This window comes from Oncorhynchus nerka, linkage group LG23, assembly GCF_034236695.1.
Source record: "Oncorhynchus nerka isolate Pitt River linkage group LG23, Oner_Uvic_2.0, whole genome shotgun sequence".
NCBI lineage: Eukaryota > Metazoa > Chordata > Actinopteri > Salmoniformes > Salmonidae > Oncorhynchus > Oncorhynchus nerka.
The window spans coordinates 12,566,946-12,582,875 of record NC_088418.1 but is presented as its reverse complement, the minus strand read 5'-3'; the positions used below and the strand labels follow the sequence as shown (position 1 = coordinate 12,582,875).

Genomic DNA, 15,930 nt, shown 5'->3' with positions numbered 1-15,930 from the left:
TAATGCCTTGTAATGCCTAGATAATTGCCTTGTAACGCCTAGAATAATGCCTTGTATTTCATGTAAATGCCTTGAACTGCTTGTTAATATCTTGTAATTATTGTTAATGCCTTGTAATACCTAGAGTAATGCATGTTAACACCTTGTAATGTACGTTAATGCATTGTAATGCCTAGAGTAATGCCTTGTAATGCCTAGAGTAATGCCTGTTAATGCATTGTAATGCCTAGAGTAATGCCTTGTAATGCCTAGAGTAATGCCTTGTAATGCCTAGAGTAATGCCTGTTAATGCCTTGTAATGCCTTTTAATGCTTTGTAATGCCTGTTAATGCATTATAATGCCTAGTGTAATGCCTTTGTAACGCCTATAGCAATGCCTTGTAATAGCTAGAGTAATGCCTTGTAATGCCTATAACAATGCCTTGTAATACCTAGAGTAATGCCTGTTAATGCCTTGTAATGCCTAGAGTAATGCCTCGTAATGCTTGTTATTGCCTTGTAATGCCTTGTAATGCTTGTTAATGCATTGTAATGTGTGTATACCTTGTATGTGATTTCATTTTGTTGAATAATACTTTCTTTGATTGTCACATCTCATGACCATTCCTTTATCTTAGTCAGCTATACTCAAAAAACTTGATTGCACATGGCTTTACTATAATATTAAATGGAGTCAAATAGTCGTATTTATTAAATGTAGATTATTTATGCCTACCCCTGTCACCTGCTTCCCTGACATATTAACACGCTCCATGTGTAGAGTGAATCAACAAGGCCATGCAAGTACACAGCACTTATGAGCTCAGTTCTTTTCTCTCCCTTTCATGATCTGCCACTTTCTCTGAGCAGGCCTCAGTCACGCTCACACACGCTCACACACGCACACACACACGCTCACACACACGCACGCACACACACACGCACACACACACACACACACACACACACACACACACACACACACACACACACACACACACACACACACACACACACACACACCTACACACACATAAACATTGAGTGAGGTTTCGTATTCCAGCAAAACAGAGCTGTTTGTTCCCGTCCTCCTGAGTTCTTATCTGGCGTTGTTCAAAGGACGGGTGAGGATTTGTCAGAAGTTTGGAGCAGATTCAGCAGAGTGGACTGTCTATAAAGACGTGGTTACTAAAATATCCTCATAGTCCACTCTCCATCTCCATAAAAGTGCTCGGCTTTATTGGGTGATGGTGGATGCAAATATGCAGAAAAAGGTTTAACACAGCACGTAATGGTTTGGAATGTAGTCTGTCTAACCTTAGAATATCAAAACAGATGGACGGGTAGACAGACATACACCTCATGAAGCTGGTTGAGAGAATCCTAAGAGTCTGCAAAGCTGTCATCAAGGCAAAGGGTGGCTATTTGACGATTCTGAAATATAAAATATAATTTGATTTGTTTAACACTTTTTTGGTTACTACTTGATTCCATATGTGTTATTTCATAGTTTTGATGTCTTCACTATTATTCTACAAAAACCCTTGAATGAGTAGGTGTACTAAAACTTTTGACTGGTAATGTATGCACACACACACACATAAAAACACACACACAGGTGTGTATTGGGGTGCTGCATGTAGGATATACGAGGGGATAAGATAGGTAAATCCAACTCAGTGCAATTAGATCTGTCTGCACTGGAGCTCTGCTAAAATATATACATGTATATATATCAGCAGAGAATGGATCGGGACACACAAACTCCAAGACCCAGAAACACACACACACTCGCTCCAAAACCCAGACACACACACACACACACACTCCAAAACCCAGACACACACACACACACACTCGCTCCAAAACCCAGACACACACACACACACTCGCTCCAAAACCCAGACACACACACACTCGCTCCCAAACACACACACACACACACACACACACACACACACACACACAGATGCAAACACCATGCAGGACATGACCTGTCCGTAAGTACACCACTTTATTCCCGACTGCAGAATGACGGTTAGACATCAGACTATTGAGATACGTAGCTAACAATATGCTAGGCTGTAACTCCTACATCGTCCATCTGATTTATAAGGCTCTGCTAATGTGCTCTGTCTGATACTCTGGGCTTTATGACTACGTAGAAGTTCGAAGACTGTCTTCAGATGACGTCCGTCTAAATGGGAGCATCTAGATAGTCTAAAGTGAATTCCTTTCCTCGTCTTATTTCCATCTTAACTGATGAGGAAAAAGAGCATTACAGAGTACGGTGGATGGGTGAGACCATTAGGAAGCATCCATAGTCTCAGATTCTCTGATGAAAATGTATTGGCACCAGAAAGGCATTTTCCTGGCAGAGTGCTGGGTAGCTGAGTAGAGGGTGCCAAGCAGGGGACAGAATAGGGCATGACTGATAGAGAGAGAGGTCTGGTGGAAGGATAGATAGAGGGAGAGGTCTGGTGGAAGGATAGATAGAGGGAGAGGTCTGGTGGAAGGATAGATAGAGGGAGAGGTCTGGTGGAAGGATAGATAGAGGGAGAGGTCTGGTGGAAGGATAGATAGAGGGTCGAGGGAGATGAGTGTTATGGCAAACAGTCAGGGTTTCCAAAAGAGAGCAACAGTCAACAGATGCCCTAACCCTCACTGGATAGTGTGTGTGTGTGTGTGTGTGTGTGTGTGTGTGTGTGTGTGTGTGTGTGTGTGTGTGTGTGATGCCTGTGAATGCCTAGAGTAATGTAATTTATGATGTTGAGAGGGGGCCAGTAAAATATATTTATGATAGTGAGAGGGGGCCAGTATAATGTGTTTATTATGGTGAGGGGGGCCAGTATAATTTATTTTTGATGGTGAGAGGGGGCCAGTTTAATGTGTTTATTATGGTGAGAGGGGGCCAGTATAATGTGTTTATTATGGTGAGAGGGGGCCAGTATAATGTTTTTATGATGGTGAGAGGAGGCCAGTATAATGTGTTTATGATGGTGAGAGGGGGCCAGTATAATGTCTTTATTATGGTGAGAGGGGGCCAGTATAATGTGTTTATTATGGTGAGAGGGGGCCAGTATAATGTGTTTATGATAGTGAGAGGGGCCAGTATAATGTGTTTATGATGGTGAGAGGGGGCCAGTATAATGTGTTTATGATGTTTAGAGGGGTTCAGTATAATGTGTTTATTATGGTGAGAGGGGGCCAGTATAATGTGTTTATGATGGTGAGAGGGGGCCAGTATAATGTCTTTATTATGGTGAGAGGGGGCCAGTATAATGTGTTTATTATGGTGAGAGGGGGCCAGTATAATGTGTTTATTATGGTGAGAGGGGGCCAGTATAATGTGTTTATTATACATTTACATTTACATTTAAGTCATTTAGCAGACGCTCTTATCCAGAGCGACTTACAAATTGGTGCGTTCACCTTATGACATCCAGTGGAACAGCCACTTTATAATAGTGCATCTAAATCTTTTAAGGGGGGTGAGAAGGATTACTTTATCCTATCCTAGGTATTCCTTAAAGAGGTGGGGTTTCAGGTGTCTCCGGAAGGTGGTGATTGACTCCGCTGTCCTGGCGTCGTGAGGGAGTTTGTTCCACCATTGGGGGGCCAGAGCAGCGAACAGTTTTGACTGGGCTGAGCGGGAACTGAACTTCCTCAGTGGTAGGGAGGCGAGCAGGCCAGAGGTGGATGAACGCAGTGCCCTTGTTTGGGTGTAGGGCCTGATCAGAGCCTGGAGGTACTGAGGTGCCGTTCCCCTCACAGCTCCGTAGGCAAGCACCATGGTCTTGTAGCGGATGCGAGCTTCAACTGGAAGCCAGTGGAGGGAGCGGAGGAGCGGGGTGACGTGAGAGAACTTGGGAAGGTTGAACACCAGACGGGCTGCGGCGTTCTGGATGAGTTGTAGGGGTTTAATGGCACAGGCAGGGAGCCCAGCCAACAGCGAGTTGCAGTAATCCAGACGGGAGATGACAAGTGCCTGGATTAGGACCTGCGCCGCTTCCTGTGTGAGGCAGGGTCGTACTCTGCGGATGTTGTAGAGCATGAACCTACAGGAATGGGCCACCGCCTTGATGTTAGCTGAGAACGACAGGGTGTTGTCCAGGATCACGCCAAGGTTCTTAGCGCTCTGGGAGGAGGACACAATGGAGTTGTCAACCGTGATGGCGAGATCATGGAATGGGCAGTCCTTCCCGGGAGGAAGAGCAGCTCCGTCTTGCCGAGGTTCAGCTTGAGGTGGTGATCCGTCATCCACACTGATATGTCTGCCAGACATGCAGAGATGCGATTCGCCACCTGGTCATCAGAAGGGGGAAAGGAGAAGATTAATTGTGTGTCGTCTGCATAGCAATGATAGGAGAGACCATGTGAGGTTATGACAGAGCCAAGTGACTTGGTGTATAGCGAGAATAGGAGAGGGCCTAGAACAGAGCCCTGGGGGACGCCAGTGGTGAGAGCGCGTGGTGAGGAGACAGATTCTCGCCACGCCACCTGGTAGGAGCGACCTGTCAGGTAAGACGCAATCCAAGCGTGGGCCGCGCCGGAGATGCCCAACTCGGAGAGGGTGGAGAGGAGGATCTGATGGTTCACAGTATCGAAGGCAGCCGATAGGTCTAGAAGGATGAGAGCAGAGGAGAGAGAGTTAGCTTTAGCAGTGCGGAGCGCCTCCGTGATACAGAGAAGAGCAGTCTCAGTTGAATGACTAGTCTTGAAACCTCACTGATTTGGATCAAGAAGGTCATTCTGAGAGAGATAGTGGGAGAGCTGGCCAAGGACGGCACGTTCAAGAGTTTTGGAGAGAAAAGAAAGAAGGGATACTGGTCTGTAGTTGTTGACATCGGAGGGATCGAGTGTAGGTTTTTTCAGAAGGGGTGCAACTCTCGCTCTCTTGAAGACGGAAGGGACGTAGCCAGCGGTCAGGGATGAGTTGATGAGCGAGGTGAGGTAAGGGAGAAGGTCTCCGGAAATGGTCTGGAGAAGAGAGGAGGGGATAGGGTCAAGCGGGGAGGTTGTTGGGCGGCCGGCCGTCACAAGACACGAGATTTCATCTGGAGAGAGAGGGGAGAAAGAGGTCAGAGCACAGGGTAGGGCAGTGTGAGCAGAACCAGCGGTGTCGTTTGACTTAGCAAACGAGGATCGGATGTCGTCGACCTTCTTTTCAAAATGGTTGACGAAGTCATCTGCAGAGAGGGGAGGAGGGGGAGGATTCAGGAGGGAGGAGAAGGTGGCAAAGAGCTTCCTAGGGTTAGAGGCAGATGCTTGGAATTTAGAGTGGAAGAAAGTGGCTTTAGCAGCAGAGACAGAAGAGGAAAATGTAGAGAGGAGGGAGTGAAAGGATGCCAGGTCCGCAGGGAGGCGAGTTTTCCTCCATTTCCGCTCGGCTGCCCGGAGCCTTGTTCTGTGAGCTTGCAATGAGTCGTCGAGCCACGGAGCGGGAGGGGAGGACCGAGCCGGCCTGGAGGATAGGGGACATAGAGAGTCAAAGGATGCAGAAAGGGAGGAGAGGAGGGTTGAGGAGGCAGAATCAGGAGATAGGTTGGAGAAGGTTTGAGCAGAGGGAAGAGATGATAGGATGGAAGAGGAGAGAGTAGCGGGGGAGAGAGAGCGAAGGTTGGGACGGCGCGATACCATCCGAGTAGGGGCAGTGTGGGAAGTGTTGGATGAGAGCGAGAGGGAAAAGGATACAAGGTAGTGTTCGGAGACTTGGAGGGGAGTTGCAATGAGGTTAGTGGAAGAACAGCATCTAGTAAAGATGAGGTCGAGCGTATTGCCTGCCTTGTGAGTAGGGGGGGAAGGTGAGAGGGTGAGGTCAAAAGAGGAGAGGAGTGGAAAGAAGGAGGCAGAGAGGAATGAGTCAAAGGTAGACGTGGGGAGGTTAAAGTCGCCCAGCACTGTGAGCCGTCCTCAGGAAAGGAGCTTATCAAGGCATCAAGCTCATTGATGAACTCTCCGAGGGAACCTGGAGGGCGATAAATGATAAGAATGTTAAGCTTGAAAGGGCTGGTAACTGTGACAGCATGGAATTCAAAGGAGGCGATAGACAGATGGGTAAGGGGAGAAAGAGAGAATGACCACTTGGGAGAGATGAGGATCCCGGTGCCACCACCCCGCTGACCAGAAGCTCTCGGGGTGTGTGAGAACACGTGGGCGGACGAAGAGAGAGCAGTAGGAGTAGCAGTGTTATCTGTGGTGATCCATGTTTCCGTCAGTGCCAAGAAGTCGAGGGACTGGAGGGAGGGCATAGGCTGAGATGAACTCTGCCTTGTTGGCCGCGGATCGGCAGTTCCAGAGGCTACCGGAGACCTGGAACTCCACGTGGGTCGTGCGCGCTGGGACCACCAGATTAGGGTGGCCGCGGCCACGCGGTGTGGAGCGTTTGTATGGTCTGTGCAGAGAGGAGAGAACAGGGATAGACAGACACATAGTTGACAGGCTACAGAAGAGGCTACGCTAATGCAAAGGAGATTGGAATGACAAGTGGACTACACGTCTCGAATGTTCAGAAAGTTAAGCTTACGTAGCAAGAATCTTATTGACTAAAATGATTAAAATGATACAGTACTGCTGAAGTAGGCTAGCTGGCAGTGGCTGCGTTGTTGACTTTGTAGGCTAGCTGGCAGTGGCTGCGTTGTTGACACTACACTAATCAAGTCGTTCCGTTGAGTGTGATAGTTTCCACAGTGCTGCTATTCGGGGGCTAGCTGGCTAGCTAGCAGTGTTGATTACGTTACGTTGCGTTAAAAGAACGACAATAGCTGGCTAGCTAACCTAGAAAATCGCTCTAGACTACACAATTATCTTTGATACAAAGACGGCTATGTAGCTAGCTACGATCAAACAAATCAAACCGTTGTACTGTAATGAAATGAAATGAAAATGTGATACTACCTGTGGAGCGAAGCGGAATGCGACCGGGTTGTTGAGTGAGGAAGTTCTATTCGGCAGACGTTGGCTAGCTGTTGGCTAGCTAGCAGTGTCTCCTACGTTAAGGACGACAAATAGCTGGCTAGCTAACCTCGGTAAATTAAGATAATCACTCTAAGACTACACACTCTAAACTACACAATTATCTTGGATACGAAGACAGCAAAGACAGCAAAGACAACTGGTAGACGGTGGACGTTAGCTAGCTGGCTAGCTGGCTAGCTGCTGGGCAGATAGCAGTGTAGACTACGTTAGGACGACGAAATACGATGATTACGCAATTATCTTTGATACAAAGACGGCTATGTAGCTAGCTAAGGAGAAATTGCTAAGATTAGACAAATCAAACCGTTGTGCTATAGTGAAATGTAACGAAATGTAATGAAAAGTTATACTACCTGCGAGCCGAGGTGCGAATGCGACCGCTCGCTCCAACCCGGAAATGGACAATGGTGAGAGGGGGCCAGTATAATGTGTTTATGATGGTGAGAGGGGGCCAGTATAATGTCTTTATGATGGTGAGATGGGTCCCCTCCTTCAACCTCTGCCAATGGCTGCTGTGCTATCTAATTCGGTGAAACCACTCTCACTGTGTGTGAACTGAGCCCTTGTCACGTTCTGACCTTAGTTCCTTTGTTTTGTCTTTTGTTTTAGTATGGTCAGGGCGTGAGTTGGGTGGGTTGTCTATGTTAATTTGTCTCTGATTTTCTATTTCTGTGTTTGGCCTGGTCTGGTTCTCAGTCAGAGGCAGCTGTCAATCGTTGTCTCTGATTGAGAATCATACATAGGTAGCCTTTTTCCACCTGTGTTTCGCGGGTGGTTATTTTCTGTTTTGTGTTGTACCTTACAGGACTGTTTGTTGGTTGTTTATTGTTTTGTTTTCAGTGTTCATTAATATATTTAAAATATGAACCCTTACCATGCTGCACCTTGGTCCTCCTCTCCTTCCCAAGACAACAAGCATTACAGCCCTCCTGAATTCCTGCTGTGATGACTGATACAGCTTTTCATGACTGGGTATGAAACCCTGGCTGTCTGTTTGATTACAGAGTTTGCCCACTAAGCTAAAGCCATTTAGCTGGATATGACCACTGCTGAATTGCTGAATAGCTCTCTTCATACTTTGCAACTGACATAGGTGTCACAGTGACCCTAACACGCTCATACAGGGTTTGATCTCTGTGTAATCGTTTGGCAGTGTCCCTGAGAGTGTGGAGAAGTCAGTCGGGCCCCAGAGAGGGTATTAGTCCTAAGTAGGTAGGAAGTCAGACTTCACACCTCCCCAGAGCTGCTGAGAGGGAGGGACTGAACACAATGCATGGCCGTGGTTACATATCAACATTCTATATTACCTACGTTTTCTCCAACCTCAGTCGTTGGGTCTATCCATAGATTACATTTTTTTAAACATTTTAGTCAGTTAGCTGAAGCTCTTATCCAGAGTGACTTACAGTAGTGAGTGCATACGTTTTCACGCTGGTCCCTCATCTGAATGTCTGTGCATGACCAAGCACTCGTTAGTACTGAGGGATACCTCCTAAAGCACATTTCAGAGTCCATAGATTCATGGGCCCAATAGTTCGGCGTCCCATTGTGACATAGCTAAGAGGATCTGAGACCACAGTTTGCATGGGGACGCACAGCCCAAACGCACACCCCACAATTCCCAACCCCACGCAGCTCCTGTACTCGCCCTCTATTGATTTAAACATGTTCACAGTTGGAGAAATGACTTGAGCTACGTTCTGAGAATTCCCAAAAATTTGACAGTCAACGGTCTAATATACTACAACACTGATGTGCCATGGCAAACATGTTTGTGGACTCTGATAGACGCTTGATTCAGCAGCATCAGACATTTGATACACCGTCTGAGTGCTTCTGCCTGGTGGCTGGATCTAATTTGTCACATTGTTGGATTCATTTTGGCTTTGTTTCCAGGAATGGGTTGGAACCAAATTGTTATTCTGGTCTGCATTAGCCTAATGGAAATAATATCATAAAATGTATTTTCTCTGACTCATGAAATGAATACAGCTTGGCAATTTAAACCACATCCATAACCTTTTTAAAGAACAACACGATGCTGGGTAATGCCACTGTGAAGACCAACAGTGTACCTGGCTTTGTCAATCATTTCCTGTTGAACTTTTAGTTCCAGATGAATAGACAAATAGGACACTGTTGAGATCTCGACAGAGACTACAGATGTATGGTTGTAATTTGAGCCAGTTTGCTACAGCATGAAAATAATCCTGCAGCAACAGGAAATGTATATTATTATGTGCATTATAATTCATGGACATTGTTGTGTACATGAAGCCTGCTGGGCTGAATATTGAGATACATGATGCAACCCCAGTGAGAGCATCAGTTTTCTACAGATTCTCCTCTCATACCAACAGGCACAAACCGTGTGGAAAATGTGACTCTATACAAGTCCCTCTGTAAACCCATGCCAAGCTCTCTGAGTGTGTGTTTTCTTTAACGATGTAGGGGGAAGTCTCTCATTCGGAGGACTGGGGGGTTGTTATTCCAGGTAGGGTCTCCTGTAAACCCATGCCAAGCTCTCTGAGTGTGTGTTTTCTTTAACGATGTAGGGGGAAGTCTCTCATTCGGAGGACTGGGGGGTTGTTATTCCAGGTAGGGTCTCCTGTAAACCCATGCCAAGCTCTCTGAGTGTGTGTTTTCTTTAACGATGTAGGGGGAAGTCTCTCATTCGGAGGACTGGGGGGTAGGGTCTCCAGGTAGGGTCTCCTGTAAACTCATGCCAAGCTCTCTGAGTGTGTGTTTTCTTTAACGATGTAGGGGGAAGTCTCTCATTCGGAGGACTGGGGGGTTGTTATTCCAGGTAGGGTCTCCTGTAAACCCATGCCAAGCTCTCTGAGTGTGTGTTTTCTTTAACGATGTAGGGGAAGTCTCTCATTCGGAGGACTGGGGGGTTGTTATTCCAGGTAGGGTCTCCTGTAAACTCATGCCAAGCTCTCTGAGTGTGTGTTTTCTTTAACGATGTAGGGGGAAGTCTCTCATTCGGAGGACTGGGGGGTTGTTATTCCACGTAGGGTCTCCTGTAAACCCATGCCAAGCTCTATGATGTGTGTGTTTTCTTTAACGATGTAGGGGGAAGTCTCTCATTCGGAGGACTGGGGGGTTGTTATTCCAGGTAGGGTCTCCTGTAAACTCATGCCAAGCTCTCTGAGTGTGTGTTTTCTTTAACGATGTAGGGGAAGTCTCTCATTCGGAGGACTGGGGGTTGTTATTCCAGATAGGGTCTCCTGTAAACTCATGCCAAGCTCTCTGAGTGTGTGTTTTCTTTAACGATGTAGGGGGAAGTCTCTCATTCGGAGGACTGGGGGGTTGTTATTCCAGGTAGGGTCTCCTGTAAACTCATGCCAAGCTCTCTGAGTGTGTGTTTTCTTTAACGATGCAGGGGGAAGTCTCTCATTCGGAGGACTGGGGGGTTGTTATTCCAGGTAGGGTCTCCTGTAAACTCATGCCAAGCTCTCTGAGTGTGTGTTTTCTTTAACGATGTAGGGGGAAGTCTCTCATTCGGAGGACTGGGGGGTTGTTATTCCAGGTAGGGTCTCCTGTAAACTCATGCCAAGCTCTCTGAGTGTGTGTTTTCTTTAACGATGTAGGGGGAAGTCTCTCATTCGGAGGACTGGGGGGTTGTTATTCCAGGTAGGGTCTCCTGTAAACTCATGTGCATATGGAAACTGTGTTCAAATGGGAGATCCGTAGACATTGACACACTGTCAATTTCTATATTTGTCTCACCACAATTCACTTTGCTTCTCCTCTATACAGCAGTGCTCATGATTTTCCATTAAGTCAGAAGTTTAACTAAAACATATTGTAAATACGGATTTAGAAATCAAGTTCCCTGCGATACTGAACCTCTTCAAGGGCATTGTAACTCTAATCCATCCCCATCCATCTACTCTTAGCTAATCTTGGCAGTCTTGCTGTGTGTCTGCTTTGCCCTCCAGTCCATGTCAAAATGATGACACTGAGATTAAACCCTGCGTGTGTCTGTGTGTGTGTACGTGCGTGTGCGTGCGTGCGGGTTCATCTGTGCGTGTGTGTGTGTGTATGTAAGCGTGCGCGGGTGTGTGTGTGCGGGTGCATCTGTGTGTGTGTGTCCGGGTATATGTATATGTATGTGTGTGTGTGTGTGTGTGTGTGCAGGTGAGGGCGTGTGTGTGCAGGTGCGTCTGTGTGTGCATGCAGCTCAGTCTAGGCAGGCTGAAGTCTAATCCTCCATCAGCTCTGTGACAGATAATCACTATCTATTGCTGTCTGCTAACAAAGCTGGTTGGAACAACTAGAGAATACATGTGGCAGACGTGTGTGTGCAAACAAGTGTGTGCAAACAACAACAGAGATATGTGTGTGTGTGTGTGTGTGTGTGTGTGTGTGTGTGTGTGTGTGTGTGTGTGTGTGTGTGTGTGTGTGTGTGCGTGTGCGTGTGCTCTGTGTTTGCTCTGTACCCCTTCCACATAGTGGCATGCTGTTTTCTCTAGAAGAAGGGGCCAAAATCATATTATAGGATTATGCATCATGTGAATGGCCGTGTTGACAGATATATCTACTGTAAATCACGTCCAGATATGCTACTTATTTTAGTTTTTTAACACGCACAGAAATAAACCACATCCATGTTCTCCTTTTGGTGAATGAACTACACGGAGGGAAAAGTACACTGTGCATTCAGCATCACGGACAGAACTCTTGTTAACGGGTATGCACAAAATCTCAAGAAAGAGAGAGAGCTCAACATTACATTTAAACTACTCAATCAGTGTGAGGAGTGAAGTCTCTGATGGGCATTGACTAGAGCAGTGAAGTCAGGTATAGTTTCTGACGTCGCTATGCGCAGGATTGCTGAGAGGTGAGAGTCAGTAAGAGATGATCTGTGCCTTGACTTGTCATATTTCATCAGTGAAAATGTCTGTTCACATACATAGGTTGACCCAAACAGTACAAACATCTTCTGAGCATGACTCCTAATCTTTGGATTTCCCCCATGTATTGGTCAAGCCCCCCCCAGGGAGAGAAAAAATCCTGGCGCCGTGCCTGTTGTCAGGGCAAAGTATTTCTGCAGAGTCAATGAAACATTCTCTAAAACTTCTTATGGCTGAGATCCCGTTAACGGGATCGATATGACAACAGCCAGTGAAAGTGCAGGGCGCCAAATAAAAACAACAGAAATCTCATAATTAAAATTCCTCAAACATACAAGTATTTTACACCATTTTAACGATAAACTTGTTGTTAATCCCACCACAGTGTCCGATTTCAAAAAGGCTTTACGACGAAAGCACACCAAACGTTTATGTTAGGTCAGTACCTAGTCACAGAAAAACACTGACATTTTTCCAGCCAAAGAGAGGAGTCACAAAAATCAGAAATAGAGACAATATTAATCACTAACATTTGATGATCTTCATCAGATGACACTCATAGGACTTCATGTTACACAGTACATGTATGTTTTGTTCGATAAAGTTCATATTTATATCCAAAAATCTCAGTTTACATTGGCGCGTTATTTTCAGTAATGTTTTGCTTCCAAAATATCCGGTGATTTTGCAGAGAGCCACATCAATCTACAGAAATACTCATAATAAACATTGATAAAAGATACAAGTGTTTTGTGTGGAATTATAGACATACCTCTCCTTATTGCAACCGCTGTGTCAGATTTCCCAAAAACTTTACGGAAAAAGCACACCATGCAATAATCTGAGTACGGTGCTCAGAGACAAAAACAAGCCATACAGATACCTGTCATGTTGTGGAGTCAACCTTAGTCAGAAATAGCATTATAAATATTCACTTGCCTTTGATGATCTTCATCAGAATGCACTCCCAGGAATCCCAGTTCCACAGTAAATGTTTGTTTTGTTCGATAAAGTCCATAATTTATGTTCAAATACCTCCTTTTGTTAGCGCGTTTAGTTCACAAATCCAAATTCACGACGCGCAGGCCAGACGAAAAGCCAAAAAGTTCCGTTACAGTTCATAGAAACATGTCAAATGATGTATAGAATCAATTTTTCGGATTTTAACATAAATCTTCAATAATGTTCCAACCGGAGAATTCCTTTGTCTTTAGAAATGCAATGGAACGCAGCTACCTCTCACGGGTGCATGCCTGACTGAGCTCATGGCCTTCTGCCAGACCTCTGGTTGAAACAGCTCTCTTTCTCTCCTCCTTCACAGTAGAAGCCTCAAACAAGGTTATAAAGACTCTTGACATCTAGTGGAAGCCTTAGGAAGTGAAATCTGACCAAATTTACACTGTATATTGGATAGGCAAAGAGTTGAAAAACTACATTCCTCAGATTTCCAACTTCCTGGTGGATTTTTTCTCAGGTTTTTTAACTGCCATATGAGTTCTGTTATACTAACAGACATCATTCAAACAGTTTTAGAAACTTCAGAGTGTTTTCTATCCAAATATACTAATAATATGCATATCTTAGCTTCTGGGCCTGAAGTAGCAGGCAGTTTACTCTGGGCACCTTATTCATCCAAGCTACTAAATACTGCCCCCCAGTCATAAGAAGTTAATGAATTTGCGGTCAGCGAATGCCTTGCTATGTTTAGCAATTTTGTGGGACAGTACATAGCTAGCTCTGGCAATTCCCTCATTTGCTGAATGCAGTTTTGTGAAAAGTCCTTGCTGCTTTTTCAACTGAGAAAGCAACTATTTCGATGCACTTGCCCTCTGCTCAGAAGACACACTCCTATATTTCTCTGCATGCTTCGTCTGCATGCTTCGTCTGGAAGCAGCTATGCTGTCTTTGCACACTAAGCACACAGCTTTCCCTGATACCTCAATAAAGAGATATTTCAATGTCCACTCTTGCTGGAACACCCTACATTCATTGTCTACTTTCCTTTTCCTTGAAATCTTTGAAAACCGAATTTATGCGCAATTTCTAGCTTGCTACTATTTGTAACTGTGACGTGTGTGTCAGCCTGTCAGTCACTGTCTGTCCTCGTGCATTTGTTATTTATACAAGACTTCAAAATAAAAGTCCCACAAACGGTGGGAGTTAAATCATAACGCAAAGGCAAGTATTCATTGGGCTTTTAGTTTGAATAACAAATACGTTTTTCAAAACTTTACTATCTCAAATTCTTTATGTGATCTGAGCATGGTTCCCCGGGCCGTATTGAATCAGGTCACAGGCCGCATATGGCCCCTGGGCCGGCCTTTACCCAGGCCTGCTCTAGAAGCTCTGGAGAGACCCGTCTGAACTCCGATTTACAGCCACTGTATTAATTATCCTTTGTCCTCTGTTTCACTCACAGGGTCAGAGAGGGGACAGGAGGAAGAGGAGAAAGGGGAAGGAGCGGACATAGCAGATCCTACTGATTGAGGAAAAGGAGGGAGGAAGAAGGAGCAATGTGCAGAGTCAACCTCACTCGTTCACGTCTTCTTTAGAGGAAGAAGGAGCAGGATGGATTTTGACGCTTCCTGGACCGATGTTAAGAGATAGCGATCTTGATTTACCCTCCGAACCAGCCTTCACTGAGCAACGGTAGTGGCCACAACACACACAGGAACAATGGAGCTGGCAGCCCTTGTTTCCCTATGCTTGTTTATGAAACACACACTGTGTTCTCAGCATCCTGCTCAGTGTAACCCTCACCATATCTTTCTTTTTTACTAATCCCAGAATGTTGTAGTATACTGTAGAATACTAGGTTAATACTATAGTATTATCCACACAAAAAAAATCACTGTGGTAAATAATACAGAAATAATTTTTTAAACTATAGTATATACTACAGTATTTAATCTGCATACACCCCCCCCCCCCCCGCACATCGCAATTTGTGCCACGTATAAGTAAGAAACCTAAATGCTAAGTATAGACCATATATTGTGTTCCCTACAGGTTATAGAAAATAGCATGAGCTCTGAACGATCTGTTCAGAACCTACCTACCTACCTAGCTAGTTACATACATACAGTACTTGCAGGCATACCTATCTATCTACCTACCTACCAACCAGTTATGGAACATGTGCTATTTTAGTGCAGTTTCCTGAAAGAGAAAGTCTCCACTTCTATATTAAAGATAACAAAACACTACAGTAAATACTACAGTATACTACACTCTGCAAAAACACTACAGTGAATACTGCAGTGTACTAAAATCTGCAAAAACACCACAGTAAATACTGCAGTATACTACAATCTGCAAAACACTACAGTGAATACTGCAGTAAACTACAATCTACAAAACATTACAGTGAATACTGCAGTATACACCAATCTGCAAAAACACTACTGTAAATACTAAAGTATATACTACCGTTTTATTTTGCTACAGTATTTATACAATAGTTAACTGTAAATAATACAGTATACTACAGTAAATCCTACAGTGAATTCTGCAAAAACATTACAGTGAACACTATAGTAGTCATACCATAGTATACTATAGTGTTTTTTCACTGTGGTTTTCCTTGTTCATTCTGTCTCATCATTTAAACAAGTGTCCAAGTCCATCCCTAAATAGTGTGAGGATTTTCTTCATAGTGTGGACTTCCCATTATTTTCATGAATTCTAAATTCAGCTCTTCGTAGGACAGAAATGGCACAATGTTCTACATCGAAGTTGGCTCCGTTTCAGTGATGTTCTTCTGTTTTTTACTGTGCAAAGTGGTAAATGTTTAATGTCGAGGGAGTCTCCCATTTTGGATGTATTCTTCATTTGCGTCTTTTGTTCCGTTCAATCAGAAAGGTTTTAGCAATGGTGTGTGTGTGTGTGTTTGTGTGTGTGTGTGTTTGTGTGTGTGTGTGTATGTGTGTGTGTGTGTGTGTGTGTGTGTGTATGTGTGTGTTTGTGTGTGTGTGTGTTTGTGTGTGTATGTGTGTTTGTGTATGTGTGTGTGTGTTTGTGTGTGTTTGCTTGTTTGTGTGTGTGTGTATGTGTGTGTTTGTGTGTGTTTGCTTGTTTGTGTGTGTGTGTGTGTGTGGCTGTTTGCTTGTTTGTT

General features: G+C 44.8%; 1 protein-coding gene across 1 annotated transcript in view; it reads left to right on the top strand.

The window, feature by feature from the left end:
- The window catches only part of LOC115106151 (urotensin-2 receptor-like), a 134,984-nt gene extending 119,368 nt beyond the window's left edge, over window positions 1–15,616 (top strand). Inside the window, exon 4 of the mRNA XM_065007873.1 lies at window positions 14,236–15,616. The gene's annotated coding sequence lies outside the window, so the exon portion shown is untranslated. The remainder of the gene's footprint in view (window positions 1–14,235) is intronic.
- Window positions 15,617–15,930: the final 314 nt, after the last annotated feature.